This window comes from Cuculus canorus, chromosome Z (genome assembly GCF_017976375.1).
Source record: "Cuculus canorus isolate bCucCan1 chromosome Z, bCucCan1.pri, whole genome shotgun sequence".
Taxonomy (NCBI): Eukaryota; Metazoa; Chordata; class Aves; order Cuculiformes; family Cuculidae; genus Cuculus; species Cuculus canorus.
In genome coordinates this window covers 30,609,559-30,627,762 of record NC_071441.1, presented here as the reverse complement: position 1 = coordinate 30,627,762, position 18,204 = coordinate 30,609,559, and the positions used below count along the sequence as shown (strand labels likewise).

At 36.7% G+C, this 18,204-nt stretch overlaps 1 long non-coding RNA gene across 2 annotated transcripts; it reads left to right on the top strand.

The window, feature by feature from the left end:
• Positions 1-544: 544 nt before the first annotated feature.
• On the top strand, positions 545-17,578 carry LOC128850411 (uncharacterized). Of its 2 annotated transcripts, XR_008447828.1 has the most exons (5): positions 545-2,157; positions 4,987-5,085; positions 13,914-14,127; positions 16,267-16,429; positions 16,889-17,578. It is a non-coding gene; the product is annotated as an uncharacterized LOC128850411 (long non-coding RNA). The 2 variants fall into 2 exon arrangements; XR_008447829.1 differs by lacking the exon at positions 4,987-5,085.
• Positions 17,579-18,204: the final 626 nt, after the last annotated feature.

Below are 18,204 nucleotides of genomic sequence, written 5' to 3'. Positions count from 1 at the left end.
GTGAGGATGAGTTCACAATGACCAAGCTCATCAAACAGCTGCTCATGCTGAGTGTGTCTTAATTACAGCATGATTACCTTCAGTGAGAGACAGCTGGATCCCCAAAAGTGAGGTGGGAGAAGCATTTGGGTTGTGGAGAGAGTCCCTACTCTCTACTGGAAATATGTAAAATGCTAAAGCGTGAGGTCTATAATAATAGCCTAAAATAAATAACCCCTTCTTATCATCTGCCTGGAAAAGAAAATTTGGTTGAATCTTGTCAGAGTGCAAATATGTGTTCTGATACATTTAGACTACTGAGGCAGTGGTCTGGGTTTTGCAGTCTGAAGGATTTAGCTAATTGTTTCTCTTTGCTTGTTTCAGAAGATCAAGGGTAACAAATAGGGACAAAGTCCATGTAATCTTCATTGTTTGCTTCTCAGTCTCCGGACTGTCTTACTCAAGAAGATATTCTTAATATAAGTATTAAGAATATTATTGTATTCTTAATATAAGTAACTAGAGATACAGTGTTGCTTGAATCGCTAGTGTTTATAAGCTGGAAACTAGGATCATGATGGTATCATCTGATCTTGTGATTGACCCTTGAGTCTGGCATAAGAGATAACAATTCTGGGAAAACTCATAGAAAGTAGACTTCATCTACTCATCCCAGATGGTGTAGCTCTGTGTGGTAGAAGACCTAGTTCTGTTTCAGTTGTACCAGAAGATATTACAAAATGGGTAGTATTATCACAGGTGAATAAAAGTGCAATTTTCAGAAGACTACCATGCCAGTAAGTATCACACTGCCAAAGTGTCTGATTGAAGTGATTTGGGAATGACAAAGAGAGTGATACCTTTCAAAGAAGTAAAATACAAATCTCACTGAAAGGTTGAACAAAATAAGATTTCTCTGTTTTCCAGTTGCTTTTTCAAATCTGTACATGTTTATCAAGATAGTGAATGTAACTTTGTGATTGATTGCTTACCCTCTACAGAACGCAAGTGGTGAAGTGGCTAGTAGTATTAAACAAATAATCTGACTTAAACAGGTAGCTTCACCAATTTTCTTAGGGTTTTCCCATTGAAGTCTTTCTGGAAAATAGTTAAGCTGTTTCTGCTGGTACATTTAAATAAATTTAATATGGCCTTAAGCAGAGAGAAGCATGGAAATTTCACTCAGCTAGTAAAATTTACTGATATTATAAGCAAGGGTTAGAATTATAATAAGCATAATGCAACCTTCATTTTTCTTGCCACACAAATTAAATTAAATGTCAGAAGTTAAGTGCAAGTTGTTGTAGGGAGAGAGAAGAGTATATGTCTAAACCATTGCTTCTATAAATAGTGAAAAAGATGTAAAATTTTACTCTTGTGTAATTTGTTACTGCATGAGTATCCAACAGGTAATATTCAAAATGCCTTTTACAGAACTGTTTGACAGTTTTCTGTGAACTTTTCCATTCAAGTTGCTGTAGATAGAGACCTTATGATTGATGTAGAGGATTGATCTGCGTGTTGATTTTCTGAGGAGTACTTGAAGTCATGTAGGCACCAGTGATATAAGTGCATGCTTTCATGCTGAGTGTGAAAAAGGCAGAGTATATAGGCTTTGCTAAACTAGTAGGGTGTGTGAATACAGATAAAACATGAGAAACATGGTAGAACAAGTCAACACAGGAAAGACGAGCTTTCCGGAAGATGATAAAATGTCAAAGAGAAAAGAAATAACTAGTCATGTAAGTGCGGCCTTTGAATAAGCCTATAGTGGAGCAGATGCGCCCTCAGAGGGACTGCAACACATGGAGGATCTGTTCTTGTACAGGTGCAGTGGATGAATGTCGTTGCAGTACTAACTCTATAGCCTCACCTAAAGGGAAAAGGGTTGGAGGTTGTAATGCATGTACATTTAACCTGTTGTAACCCATGGTGTGCGTTTTATTTGCTGCTGCAGGAACCACCCAAATGAATGGAGGATGAATCTCATGAGAAGCTGGGCATGTGTGGTGGTGACCCTGTCTGAGCTGGATTTGCATCTCAACAGTATAATAAACCATTCCTTCTTTTCTGAGCAAGCATTGTAGATGAAGCCCAAGCTGTGGACTTTAAATAAACTCGATGGACTTCTATGATCTTCTTACCTTTCTCCTATTTTCTCCCCATCCTACAGGAAAGGTGAGTGAGCAAGGATGTGCCTGGGTATTGGCTGGGTTCAACCCACTACACCTAGTCATCTATTACAAGATAAATTTAAAACACATCCTTCTCCCTCGATAGGGCTGTAAGCTTTCACTTTCAAAACCTGAGAGTTCTCCCTGATCAGCAGGGACTGAAAGAAAGGGAAGTTGGGAAGAAACTGGATAACATTTGAGATAGGGTCTTTGCCTAGAGGGACCTTACATGTGGTCCAGTAAGGTTTTTTCTGTTGTTAGTTAAATGGTCCTTCTCAGTCTCCCTAATGCTTTGCTTTAGTCATGTTATTTGGATTATCTCCTTAGGAGAAAGGCAACTTGAGTTAAAACTTAAATTAATACTTGAGATTTATAGCATATGAGCAGTCACTCAAACTTATAGTTGGATAATGTATATTTATGTAAAGATAATGGATAATGTACATTTATGTAAAGACTGTAATTTTGGCTTGAGATGCACTGACTTGCAATTAATCAAAGGATGGAAACATAATCAAAGAGAAATTACTTATGTTTGCAAATGGACTTTATTACAGTTGCGAAATAAGGATTTGAAAATTGTCAAGGTCACTGCAGTCAGAATTGTGGAACATCTGAGCAAATCTATGCCTTCTTTTCTGTTCCATAGATTAAAAGGGAGCAGAACTGAAGAAAATAACGTTTGAAATTGAGGAATGTAAAGAAAGGAATGAGTAGGCAGTGTAAATTAAATGAGATTATCTTTCTTTTTCACTTGTTTTCATTCTGAGTAAATAATTCTTCAATGTACTGTGCATATGGTAAGGACCTTAGCCACTCTTAAAATACGCTTGTAGTTGACACATACAGATTATCCTTCAGACCAGGGAAGGTTTGCATATGATGCAAATAATGGCAAATATTTTTTTCATGGGAAGAATCTGGCAATGTCCTTTAATCACCATGTCTGATTTTACTGACTACCGTTTTTTTTTTTCCCTAAAGAGACATGTACAAGGGTCTAGCTAAAGAATTATATAACTACTGACCTGCCATCCAATTTTGTTTCTTTATTTGCTGCCTTTTTATAGATCTGTTTTCATCAAGCAGAAAAGATTACTTAATGGCATAGATTGAAATGTGTCTGGTATCCAAGTTCTTTGACAGACAAAGCTTTTCTACAAAGGTACAGAGTTGTAGGTCTGGGTTGATTTTTTCAGGCTTTGTTTTTTTTTGAAATGCAGCTTACTAGCTAGTAGAGTTTTCAATTAGTTGTGTTCTACTACGGCAGCTAAAAGAATTACCTCTATGTACTGCCTCCAAGATAATCTTGGTGGCTTTTTTTTCTCAAATCTGTTGGTTGAAGAGAAAGGATTTAGCCTTTTGGGTCAAATGTAAGCATGCCTCTACACCTGGATTTACAAATTTCTGATAACTAAGGCATAGAATATCATACCTCAAACTCATACAAGCAACGGTGTCAGTATTCAGCACTTCATATTTGCATTAAATGACAAAACCTAATAAACAGCTAAATGAATGAAAGAGGAAAGGTCCTCTTTAAAAAAAAAGGGCATGAGGTAAATCTGAGTGCTGCTGTCAGTGACAGAGCACAAACTGGGAGAGTCAGTGGAGCAGAAATTCCATGTTGGTGCTTTATCTCTTGCAAGAACTAAGTAGTGTTTGAAAACAGTAATTTTTTCTTGTTGAAATGCACATCAAAGAATTGATTCACTTAAAAATATAAACTATATGTCCGATGTGCTAAATAATGCCTTCATTGCATAGATGCCCATTTAATTGAGAACAGCTCAGTCCTGTCTCTCTCATTACTCTCATTTCTCTCATTACAAAGAAGTTTTTCACAGAACATGTAATGTGGTGATAGCAAATGACAACTACAGGAAAATAACAGAATATATAACCAGTCAAGTCTTACAAATCAGCAAATGATCTGTGATCATGATTGGGAAACAGATTATTTACAATACTATTCTTTGTCAGATTGTAAGTAATATGCACAAATACTCTCTTGGTGAAAACCTTGACTACTTCCCCTTACAGCCTCTATATCTTTTCATATTTAACACAACAACAGAGACCAGTAATCACTTTTCTTCTATTTGATCCAGCATTTAGACTTGTACTGGTATGCTTGGAGAATCCTTTGAATGGGATTTTTGTGTGCATAAGTCTGCAAAAGAAAAAAAAAAAGACTTCTTTATCATAATGGCTTTGCTGTGGCTTTCTTGTTTGAAAATAAGAGCTATTTCAGAGTTTCTGCACTTGAACTTTATGTTCCTAATAGTCAATATGCTGACAAGATATTCAGATAAAAAATACTGAAAATACTACATACTTGCACAAAACACAGGGGAAACAGACCGTTTGAAAAAAAAATCAACTTAAATTGATTAATGATGGTACTTACCGATCATAAAGTAGTCTTCCTCTTCAAGATACTTAATTCGTTAATTTTTTCAACACCTTGCCATCCTCTCCATCTGCTCCACCATTTGCCTCTCTACTCATTACTATTTTCTACCATCCTCTAATTAATCCGAAACAGATCCTGTGGGTATTAGATTTAGCACTACTGATTCATTGAGAGGTTGTCATATATAAAAATTAGTACTAACCATTATTGATGATGATAGCTTCAGCAATGTAAATAAATACATAAAATTAATTCCCCCTTCTACTTTACAACTTAATTGGGAAAATATTTATAAAAGTATTATGAGGCTTACAGTTTGCATTGTAAACATGACTTTTAATTACCTAGACTATTAAAGAGAAATAAAAGCAATATTTCTTAAAATACAGCAAGTGAAGTGTCATACATCTGTTGCAGGACCAAATGATGAGACGTGCAAAGATCATGTTTTGCTGTGGAATTTTGTAGCTGCTTCCAGAGAATGGTGTTGCTTGTGCCATCCCTCCTGCAGAAGAGGTAGAGCTGAAATGCAGATAACGATGTCCTCCACTTCTTGGGGACCCACAAAGTATAGCAGAGGGCTCTTTCCCTTTTTCTGTAGGAACTGTTTGCTATCCTTTAGGACAAGAAATCCTTTCATATAATTAGCAGCTGTCACAACTTGTAAACTTGTATAGGTATTTTATATCTAAATGAGAATTACTTTCTGTGATAACTTACGATACTATGAATATTTTTAAAAGTGAGCATGTATTTTTCATTTTCTAATGACTTTGCTGTGTAGAGAAGCTGTGTTATTTCCAAGACTAGCAGTCTTGTTGTTTTTTGTCTTTGCTCCAATTAGTTTATGCCAGAAAGATGAATCTGTGCATGGTGTACACTTGGTATTCTTCCCATTCCCAACATGTGCACAGTTGCAGCAGTACTGTCTAAAACAAGTGTTTATACTTAAGATAACAGGTAAGATAAGAGAAAATTATACTTCACGAAATCATGGCATTAATATGGGAAAACTAATGGCTGTACAGGACATTTGTGTAAACATCTATGACATTTTTTTGCAGGTGCATTTTTTATACATTGCATACAGAGAATTTTTGTGTTGCTCTAAGCTTTCTGAGGCTGTTCTATGTGGATATATGGAATACTGTGCAGTGCGCATTGTAATTGTTTGATTGTTCTGCCTGAAGAAAATAATAGTTAATCTATAATTAAGAAGCTGTTAATCATAGAACTTTTTGGGAAAATTAAGTGAAAAGGAAATAAACTGGTTAGACTCTTTCTGTGTGTTGTATGCAAGGTTACAACATTCGACAAACTGTTTAGTTTAAATCCAGGAGACATATAAATAGGATATTTAAGAAAAGGATTTTTTTCAACCTCAAAACAGGTGTAGGATTAGTCCAAATTGATGCCTATTGTATCTGGCTGAAAGATTTCATCCTCACAAAGGTATAAAGAACTGCCAGTTTTACCTCAGAAGCTAAAGGAAGAGCAATGCTGCAGTCTACTTCAATTGTAGTAGGTTTAGAAGTAGCTAGTCTAACAATATTGAGGTTTTTCCAGAAACCTAGGGAGCTTCATCAAGACTAAGGGATTTATTTTTATATATGTTAAGACAGTTGCATTAAGAAATATAACCTGTCTTTCGACGTGCTATCATGTTCTTGCCATTTAATCTTCCCTTCACTAATGCATATATATTCTGTAACAAAGTACCTCTTAAAACTGAAGTATACATGAGGAACAAATGAATGTAATCTTAAATATTTCTTTTATACTGTTGCATTGTTTCTCTGAAGATCACTATGAATATTCAAAGAAATTCACTACTAAAAAGAGATAGATAAGTGGATGTTACAGATTTTCTTGTTTCCCTTTTTCTTTGAAAATATTACTGCTGTTTTTTTATATGAGACACATTCTATTTTTAAGCCTTCTTAACTGAGTTTTAAGTTTGGTGATATGATTAAATACTACCCTGACAAGGGTAATGACAATAATAATTTGGTCACCTGGTCTCTGATTCAGCATCCATTAATGATGTACAATATGTAGAGAGGCAAATACGGGAAGCATTTTGTTATTCTTTTTTTTTCATTCTTTTCCACTGTTACGAGAAAGGTTTCATATGTACTCAGATCGCATATATCTGAGTAATGGTTTTGTTCTTAGACCTCTATCCAGCAACATATAGTCACAGTCTGAAAAATGTGAATTGTAGTTCCAGAATATCTATGAAACCTAAAACTGCAAGATTTTCTTGAAGATAAAAACATTAGTCTTAGCCAGGGAATGTTTTATCCATTGTCATGTTCAGTCATAACTTTTTGATAGTGCTTTTTAAAACCTGAAGATATGCAATTACAGTACTTAGAAATAGACTGTATTAAATTATTTCTAATTGTTCACTGCATACTTGTTCGCTTTCCCAGGTAGTGTGGTATGACTCCTTATTCTGGCTGCATGACTTTGAGTCTTCTGGGGCAGATGTTTTTAGTGAAATTATTAACACAAGAAGGAGAGATGTTTTATTAATCTGTTGTCTTAACATCAGAATCTAGTTCAGTACAAACTGTTGCAGGAACTGAAACATGAATACAACTTCAAGTTAATTACAAAAAAAGTTTTCTTTACACAAAAAGATTTAATTTATGTACATACCTGGGCAGATTAAACCAGGTATGTGTATCAGATTAAAAGTTGTTTTCTGAAGTTAGTTTCAATGGTGTAAAGTACTTTAAAGTTCTAATTATCTTAGAGAACTAGTGTAGAATTTATGTATGACTTACGAGTGAGATGACATCTGTTTAATTTTAGTCTATTTTGGCAACTAAGTTGTTAATTCTGTTTTCTTGTATTAATGATACTAGATTGGATAGGGGAGTTCCTGCAAAACATCTGTCAACATACAGAAAACTTGAAGCTGTTTAGATAATATCCTGTAATTTATATTTATTCCTGAAATGATTCAAGTAACTTCCTTACTTAAAAGCATTGCTTAAACCTGATTGTTGTCCTTGAAAATAGAAAGCTGTGTTATCACGTGCATCAGCTGTGCTTATGCAATATTTGGTGTCTTTGGTGTTGTCTACAAATTCCGATAGTTGGAGGCAATAGAGATATAAAGCAAAATGTACCAGTACCATAAAGTATAGACTTACTCTTCATTCTTAGCAATAGATTCCTTTAATATCCCTGTGTGTTTTGGAGAGTTGAAATCGGAGAGGTAATGCAAAGGTGTTAAAAACCCTGAAATTACTTGGATAGACCAGGGCAAGTGATGATTGGGGCAAATTATCATGTTCCTATGATTAAAATGTTCAATGGCTTAGTTGGAATAAAACTGTAAGCTAGATAATATCATCTGTGATTTGCTTCCTGTTGGGCTACTATGCTCTATCCCAGAAGTCCTGTCAGCTTGGCACATTTTTGACAATGTAACCTGGATTAGACATGAGAGAGAAGCAGCAGAGTATGGGTTATTATAAGACCATGTGTGCTGCTTAGATATTCATAGCAAGAGTACCCTTATTTACCACTACACATGCTTTCTGCATGCTTTGATGGGGAAGGAAAAAGTAATGGAAGTGGAAAGAAAATAATAAACATAGAGAAAACGTAGCTGTCATTAAACAAATTTTAGGTTTAGTTGCAGTTATGAATGATAGTATTGTTCATATTTTATATGTTTAACTAGATTTTATTTCAATGAAAGAGGGGAAACGTGTATAAAGGTTAACACATGGATTCATACAGTAATAACAGTGATCGAGTAACTTTTTAAACAATGTTGTATTTAATTTGCAATTTATTAAAACACTTGAATATATATGTTTTTCAAAAAAATTCTTTTTGAAATGCATCTCCATAAACTGAGGGATCTGCCTCTACTAGGCCTTTCTCATTAGCAGTCAGACAAGCCTTGTTGCTGCTCTTGGGACTCTTTCCCTTGGTAACAGGAGCTAGAAATTATCCATAGCAGTAAAACAGATAAAGAAAAATAACTTGTTAGTGCTCAGCTTTTCAAGAAGCTTGTTTCTGTGTACAGTAGAGAATAAGACAGCTTTGAACTACATGTGTTGGAAATCCTCAGACTTTGGTTGCAAGCCAAACTAAGGTAGTGCTCTCTTCTGTTGCATATTATGGAGAGGTATAGGTGAAGGGTCCTCTGCATCCATTCTTTAAATGTACAGATCCGTTCTAAATTCATTGAATTACTTGTCAATGTAGACATAGGTAGGTACTTTCCCTTCCATTTGGTAAGCCAAGTAGCACGCTAATATGTGAACATATCATAATGTTTCTTGTATTTATTTTTACAGAGCTTAAATAGGATATCAGTGAAAACTTAATGTGGAAACATTCATTAGTATGTATATATATATCTATATCTCATTGCATATATATACATATACATACACACACACATATAGATGAAATAATATTAAAGGCTGTAATTTACCCTAATAGGAGAAATAAGGTTAGAACCTTTCTGGTACTGTAGCCATCTGGCATAGAATAGCTTGTGTCCAAATTCTTTTAGACTACTGACACCTGAAATAGAAAATTTGCTCCTAAACTGGCAATTAGCATGGACAAGAGACCTGTCCCAACTCCTGAGCTGCACCTGGAGGTTGTTTAGTTTAGCAATAAGTGCTGTTATGAAAACTTAGCTCCAGAAAGGACTGTATTTCAACGCCTAGGAATGTCTCCCGGCACTTTTATTACTATACATGTTGCCAAAGAAATGGTTGAGTTGCTTACCTCTGTGAGTGCACTCATAGCCATGTGGGAAGCATGCGACCATGTACTTAACACAATTCTGTATGGCATTTCTAAGCAGCAGGCAATTAATCCTTTCCATTAGTTAACAGATGACATTTCTGGTGCTGGAACACACTCTCTGTGAATTGACATCTAAGAAAGTAGAGGGAAGTCACTTGCTGGCTGTAGTGCATGCTTTTTTTAGCTTGTTCAGTAGCAAGTGGGTTAAAAATTCTTTGCTCCTTCATAATCGTTCTCATTAGCAAATTAAGGGTAATGAGAAAAACTTGATTGAAAATGTTCAGAAATGAAGTTCATTAACACGTGACAGCATTAGGTGGTCATAGGTTTATGGGACATATTGATTACGTAACAGCAATAAAAAGAAAAGATTAGGATGTTGAAGACAGTCTGTGATAACTGAATCAGAAACACTGTGACCCATAACCTATTGGTGAGATCTTGAGAAGGAGGACATTGTACGCTAATAAATCCACAGTTTTTTTAAGTTCTCAAGTACCGACACTGATTTTACCACTCTTTCTTTATAGTAATATATACTAGATAAATAAAATGTTTTACAAAAGAAGACTGGCTGTGTGAACGAGGGAGTGAGTCTCAGAAATTGTTCTGCATTGTAAATGTTAGAAATACCGAAATAAAGTTTCAAATTTCTAAATTTTAGAAACAAGAAACAGCAACAATTCAGAGTGAAACATTTCATGGCAATCCACTTTATCCTATAGGGGACAACTGTGCAACGTTGCACTGAAAGTTCCTGATTTACTGGGCTAGTTTATTAATTTTGATTAGAAGATTCATTCTCCCTATATATGTTTTATTTCTGTGTGACTTATTTGTGCAATATGCAGAATGTATACAGGACTTACACTTTATCATTGTGAAGACATTCAGGGACTTGTTTTTAAAGGTTAATAGGCAATTAATTTAGATGGGGTGGCTGACCTTCCTGACCTTGCAGGCAGCTCATCAGAACCTTCCTGTGCTTAAGAGCTCTGAGATTAATATCATGCCTTGGACTGATGAGGTAACATGGGCTAGTTTACAAGAGGAGGGTGCTTGGCTCCCTGGAGTGCCACAACTCCTAGAATAAGCAAGGAATGACCTTTGCAGAACTTGCTGATTCATTTCCTCTACAGGTAGGGTTCTCTATTACCTGGTCCTAGCACTGACCCGCTGCTAGCTGTGCCTGCAGCCACCATATAGGAATGTCAATGCTTGAGAATAAAATGAAAGCCAAAGAATGACTGCAACATAAGAGAACTTCCAGATTTCATACCTGAAAAACTAGGTAGAATTCCAGTATTTTGCTATTTTTTTTCTGTTCAGAACTTTATACAGTAATATGTAATACACTCCGTGGAAAATTTAAAGGTACTGGCTAGTCTGAACTCTAATTTTCAAGGCCAATCATACAGATGAGAACTTAATCCATTGCCTTTGTGAAATAAAAACTTAAAATATCCTTTCAGAGGCTGATTCCTGTAGTGTATGTGAACGCAAGGAAAAGCTTGATTTTCATTCTTCTTTGACCTATAGAAAAGCAAATGACATTATTCATGATGTGAAAAACTGCTAGCCTATTTTTGCTACAAAAGTTCTCTTGTAATCATAGCCTGATAGAAGACAAGGAGCCTTATCTAGCTAACCTGTATGCAAAAGCTGCGTAACTTTTTGTGGCCATTTCACAGATCCTCCAGAAATAGTTCTTAAAAAAAAAAAAAAAAGCAGTTTTAAATATGATTTGTGCAAGGAATGTTTATTGTCCCTGATATTTAATATCTTGATCAGAAAATTTGACTATTTGTGTTTCTGTCTTCTAGAAAACCAATCCTGTCTTCATTATCCAAGCCATCAGTCCACTGAGAAAGGGATAAACAAGAAACAAATGACTACATTGACACCCAGATTTTTTCCATTTTATCTTGACAGGGTTTAATTTATACAATAGTGTATTTTCCCTTGCAGTTATTGACTCCTGTTACTCTTTATGGTAATTGGAGCTGGGCCCGAAAGACCTTAGAGGCTTGTATCTTCTTCTCACATGACTGACACTTCAGTGATAAACTTGAACTTAAATTTACTGAGGCATAACTGAGGGTTCATTTGATAGCTAGTGTTTTTTAGCAGCACTGCAGGGCTTCAGGGGCTCAACTTGAGCGAGATTTTTAATGTCCTCTGGGGGAAAGCAAGAACACATTTCATTAATGCGTTCATGTGTGAAACATCCATTAGTGTACTGGAGATATTAATGACGTTATGCTTTAAACTGACATGTGGGGCATGACAGTAATTGCAAGGTCTGATGAAAACAGATGACAAGATAAGCAAATATTTGAATGGCTTCACTTGCCTGCAGGTCAAAGCTTGGTGCAGGGGAACTGAGAAAGCTAAAACCTGGGAGAGATTAGTGTTTTCCTTGCATGGACTGAACTGCAAGAAAGCTGAAGAAAAATTATTTACCAAATAAATAAAGCAGTCAGTAATGGCAATAGATAAGTAAAAGGTAAAAGCTTGATTATTACTGAATCTCAGTTGGTAATTCTAATTTAATTTCAGTTACATTTTTAAAGCCCTGGCACAATTCAGGTTACAGATATCCAGACAACCGTTTTGCTTTTATGAATATCTTTTTAATTTTCAGTAAATTTCCCTCTTTCTGCCTGCTGCAAGGTTTTAAAATAAGCTGTTGACTAAATCAAGATCATTGTACTTTGTGCCAGAACTTGTTTTTGCCATGGGAGCTTTATTAACTAGTTTGTCTACAGGTCATCAGAAGGTGTTTGGGTTGATTAGATTATTTTTCTTTTCTGATTGTCAAGCACGTTGTTTATTTCGTCAGGCTCAAACTAGCCATAAATTAGCCTATTCCCCTGTTTTGAACCACTACAGCAGCCTCACAGTGCAAAGGATTTGACAGCTGCAACGGAGCCATTAGATGACAGTAGTGCACATCGTAATGCAATCCAGCATAAATTAACGTGAATGATCTGACGTGCATGGCAGCCCCTTGAAGATGGGAGAGGGAAAGACCACTCTTTCTAACTCTAATTCAGAATAATTTTTTACAACCAGACTTGTCCTTTTCAGAAACTGTGGCACTCACTAGCTGGCTAATGGAATGAGATTGTGCATTATGAATATTGCGTTAATGCTGCTGTGAAGAACCAAAGCCAGCGAATTCTGCATTGTCAGTTCTTTATGATTCATGATTAAAAACCTGCACCTTTCACTTAAATATCTCCAACTGACCTTCATCAAATACAGGAAAACCTCTCACACCTCACTATTCTCTGATTTTTGTCCTTTAGTTCAATGTGGGATTTCCTGTCCAGGCCTTTGCATTTATACATTAATCAATCTTGTAATAATTAAAATTTAAGCAAATATCTCAGACATTTTTTCGCACTGGAATACTGATAAGGTTGCTCTGAAGTTTCAATTACAATTCTTGTCACAAATATTCCTTGTTTGAGCTTAAACATTCCATCCATAGACTTTCCCTGAAGATGCATCTTTGGGAGACAAGTCTTTTCAGTCAGTTGCATTCATCAGGCAGTGGGAAATATGCTTTTTGATGGCACAATTGCCAACATGTAAAACCATTGCCAAGGATTTGTGTGTTTTCCTCTTTGCTGAGCTACAGATTTAGGTATACAGTTTGCTCATTTTTATGCAAACTCTCATAGCAAACTCTCCCCCGCTACCTTGTCGCATTTGCACCCTTTTTTTGCTTTTGGACATCTATTCTTCAAATTAACTTATATTGTGTCTTCTTTTCAAAATGCAGACTCCTTAGACAGAAGGAATGGGAGGGAGTGACAGGGCTGAGATGCAGAATGCTGATACTGGTCTATATTTACTTAAGTACTCCTGTAGTAAGACAGGTGAGAGGGAGTTATGTGAGAGTGACACAGCAGACTAATCCCTCCTAAACTGATTTTCAGCATTCTTCTAAGTGATCCATCAGTTCAGGCTTTGAGTTCTGTTTAGCCTTACTCCTACTATTCTCAGTTTCATCATTGAACTTCAACATGTTTTTTTAAAGACAGGTATTACTGATTAGAATTGGCCTAAACAATTCTTTTAGACCTGCTGAGAATCTTTGCTTAATGTATCATATCACTGGTTTAGTGTCCTCTCATGTCTAGACATAATCTCACCACACAGTTTAATTTTATATGGTTTGCAGTCTGCTCTAGAAATGGAAATGATTTTGATAAATAGTTGAACTGTTGAATGCTTATTTGAGCCAAGCCTCTCAGCCTTTAGTCACTTTCCTGTTGCTAATGTTGAACTTGTGTCTCTGACATTGGTGATGATGAGGTGTGGAGTATGAAGTTGCTGCTGAAGGTTAAACAGTGAAGACAAGAGCCTAAGATAAAAGGGGACCTTTGAGTACAAATTATCCCATGGCAACAAAGTGACACAATAGTATTTTTTATAGAAAATTTGACCTTTTTTAACTAGCACAAGTCTACAGGCAAATGACAAAATTCCAGACCTGCCCTTTCCCTTTCATGTTGGAAATGACTGACCAGTATTTCTTCCCACAGCATGCCTTATCTAACAGAAGATTAAGAAGGGATGGAAGAAGACCTGAGGAACCATAAGCCTATACATAGATGACACCAAGCTGACTGGTGCAGTTGCCACACTGAAAGGGAGGGGATGTCATCCAGAGAGTCCTGGACAAGTTGGAGAATTGGGCCTGTGTGAACCTCATGAAGTTCAACAAGGCCGAGTACAAGGTCCTACACCTGGATTGGGGTAAGCCACTGTTTCAAGACTGGATGAGGGATGACGTAATTGGGAGTAGCCTTGTAAGAATGACTGATGCTGGTTGATAAAGAAGCCAGAAATGTGCACTCGCAGCCTAGAAAGCCAACCATATCCTGGGCTGCATCAAAGGACGTGTAGCCAGCAGATTGAGGGAGGTGGTTTCACCCCTCTACTCTGCTCTTGTGAGGCCTCAACTGGAGTATTGTGTCCAGTTCTGGAATCTTCAGTATAAGAAGGATATGGGAATGTTTGAAGCGGTTCCAGAGGAGGGCCTCAAAGGTGATCAGGTTAGAGCCCTTCTGCTATGAGGACAGGCTGAGAGAGTTTTGTTTGTTCAGCCTGGAGAAGAGAAGGTTCCAAGGAGACGTTATAGTGACATCTTAATACCAGAAAGGTGTGTAGAATAAGGCTGGGAAGGGACTTTTTGCAAAGGCATGTAGTGATAGGACTAGCGGGAATGGCTATAAATTGGAGAGGTCAAGATTTAGACTAGACATGAGGAGGAAATTCTTCACAACGAGGGTGGTGTTGACCAGGGAAGTTGTGGATGCCCCCTTCCTGGAAGTGTTCAAGTCCAGGCTGGGTGGGGACGTGGGAGGCATGATCTAGTGAGAGGTGTCCCTGCCCATGGCAGGGTGGTTGGAACTAGTTGATCTTTTAAGGTCCCTTCCAACCCAAGCCATTCTGTGATTCTATATGAAAAGTAAATCTGACACGCTGGAGTTATTACAGTCACGAAGATGGTGCTCTACACTTTAAGCACAGAGGGACCTGACTTACAAAATACAAGCCCAAGAGCTTGAAATAAAACTGATGCACAGAATTTTTTAAAGTGTGTCTAAAGTCAGGTCAATGAGTTCAGCCTCAAGAACAGGTGCTTGTCCTTCAAGACAATATTGATGTATAATTTATCCTTTTTATGAGATACTATCCATGTTGCATTCAATGTTTTTTTATCTCTTACTCTGCCAGTATTCCTCTGATTTGGGAAAAAGGTCTGCAGAGGCAGAAGTGGTATAGTAGAGTGAAAAGTTTGAGAATTGGCTTTGTACTTGTTGGAATTGGGTTAATAGTGTTAGCATCCTGCTTAAAAATTACCAGATTATTTTTCTCAGTAGTTATAAAATTTTAGGAAGGCCCTTCTTTTTCTAAAGCTTTAAGAATATGTGATATGTACTTTCTAGCTTTTACTTTTATGGCTTACAGAGTAAAATTTATACCTTTTCAGAATAGTTCTCTTTTTTTTTTTTAATGTGAAAATCTGTGGTTTCGTATAGTGGGAGACTGGTGTCAAACTGGATACTTGGAACTGAAGGTACTAGACATGAGGAACTTTTTAGACGAGTCCTCTATATCACTTGCTCTTCTCAGTGGAGTCTCGTTTAAGCCAACTCCAAAGAAATGCAAAGGTATATTCTTCTCACCACCTTAGGTTTATTAAAAGCTGACAATTTGCAGCTGCTGCCAGAGGCCTGGCAAATGCTTCCTTTGGTTTTGCTATTTCTTGTAAAATAAAAGCTTTTACCCAAAAAAGCAAGCAAGATTGACAACTGTTTCTCTTTGCAAAGAGAGTCCTCAAAACTTGTGTCATTAGGCTTACAGAGTAATTCTGTCACATTGTGAAGAATGTAGATGTAATTCGTGTCAGAAAACACAATGTAACGCCTGTTGGTGCACGACCTGCAAATTAGCATTACAGACGATAGGGAAAAAGGCCTGCTGGAATGATTCGGAGCCTGAGTAAGGACTTCCTAGGGAGGCATGGAACAATAGCAGGAGACTGTGGATTAACTTGATAACGACCTGAAAGATACCTCGTGCAGGAAACCGAGTTCGAAGTACAGAAGTGAAGATAAGGAAAACGAAAAGGAGATCGCCACATGGACAATATCGACTTGCAAAATAATATAAAAGGAACTGAGAACTCGGACTTAAGTGTGCGTTGTTGGTGGAGCGGAGACTCCCCAACGCACCCAGCGCTGTTTGCTTCTAATGCTTTCCCATATAAATATAATAAAGCAATCTTTTGCATAAATTACGATTGATTGAGTATTTATAACAACATTACTTCATAACTCACCTCTTGCTTACTTCATCACAGACTTATTTAGTGTTTCTTCTCCACAGCAAGCAACTTTGTGCCTCTCTAGTTCAGTGGCTGAGGTCTTTGAAGGAGGAATTCAGGACATGCAAGACTCTTCAAGGGACTATGTTGAGAAGTGAATGCCAGACTGTGGCATTAAGGGCATGGACTCCAATTGTGGTACAGATGAAATCATGTTTATTGAGGGTAGGTACAGCTTTTATACCCTTGTCTGCCCCATTAACAGCCACGTTAACAGCCACTCCCTATAAAATTTCATTACTGAAGTTCCCAAGACTAAAGAAATAAAGAGCAATGACTAGTGTTAGAGATGTACCCCTTATCTTCTTATTTCTCTTTGCTACAAGACCCTACATTCCCACGAGCACTGTTAGTGATTCCAAGGTCTTTTAAGCTAGCTAGCAAACTTCAGAACAATGGCTGTTTGCTCTGTGTTTGCTACTAATATCATGGGCATACTAAGGCATCAGCCACCTACATTAGTACACACACGACAAAGGAATCCTTTATTCTTGTGCTCATTCAGGGACAGTCTTCTCTCATTGAGCTCAAACCCATACATGCTTTCTCCCATACCAGACAAGTGTCAATGCTCTGCCTGGCTGACAGATAGTGATGATGTGAATGTTTTTGTTCTTCCTACAGTGATTTTATTGTATGACAAGCTCATTCTCCCACATCATAACGGGATTTCTTGACACAGCCTCTGTAAGGAATTCTGAGATATACTGCAAATCTCAGTGGTTTGAAGGGCACTGGGGGTTTGTTTGTTTTCTTTGTTTTTTAATGGAAAGTACAATTTAGGAATGTTTTGTTTCCTCAGTGAATACAATGTCTTTCAAACATTTTGTGAAATTGTCACTATGTAGTGTAAAACTTCATTTGGGATATTGATCACAGGGAGACTCTGAAATAAAAGGTAACTCTAAATGTGTCTTCCACATAGAAGCTTTTATGGCCTTTTTGTTCACTATTTATATTTTGAATGTCTCTTTTATTTGTACTGGCAAGTTTGTATTGTCTTCTGTGAACGTTCATGAGCTGCAGCAGGCATCTTCTCAGACAACTTTTGCAAACTGCTAAAGAGATACTTAGAAAGAGTCTGAGTAGCAGGCAATCTGCAATGTAAATTTCTTCCACATAGCTAAATCATGCTCTTTTAGTAACTGATACAAGCTTTTATACAAATGACTGCTGATTTGCAAGTAGAAAGAGTTTGTTGCAACTTGGCTACTTTGTATTTCACAGATTAGCATCCACAAATGATGGTCTTTCTTTCCTGAATAAAGATTTAGGCAAATTGTTTTTTTCATGTTGCTGTAATGTCACGTTCTAATTAATAAGCATAATTTCTTTGAAAGTTTTCTAATAAATAAAAACCAACATTAAGTGTCGGGTTTTTTTTTGCTAGTAGTAGTCCACATATGATATTAGGCCCTTAGTAAATTTTATTCATTTATATATATATGTAAGCACATAAGAACATAATAAATCGCCTACCAGTACATATGACTGAAGTGAGCTGTCTATGTCTTAGAACAAGTAGGACAAGAGATAAATTCAGAGGAGAGAGCATCTGTTGACACTCATGTTGAAGTAAGCCATGATATGCTCTTTAAAAAATAAATCTGATCAGCTTGATTCTTCCTGATATAGTGAAATGTTTGAAAAGTTTGAATTATACATGAGTTGGATTGCTATGACTTCATATGAACTACAAGCAGCATATCTTGTGAGATCAGTATTTCAATGACTTCATTATGAAATGCATATATGATCTAAGATAATCAAATTTGGCTTTAAGACCTTGCTCTGACACGAATTTTGGAAAGTGAACACAAAAGAAAGGAGAATAAAAGGATGGTTTCATTTTGGCGAGTTTGGTGTGGTAAAGTGTCTGAAATGTAGTCCACGAAGAGTGTAAAAACGCAGAGTTTAAAGCCAGTGAAAAGATAAATATA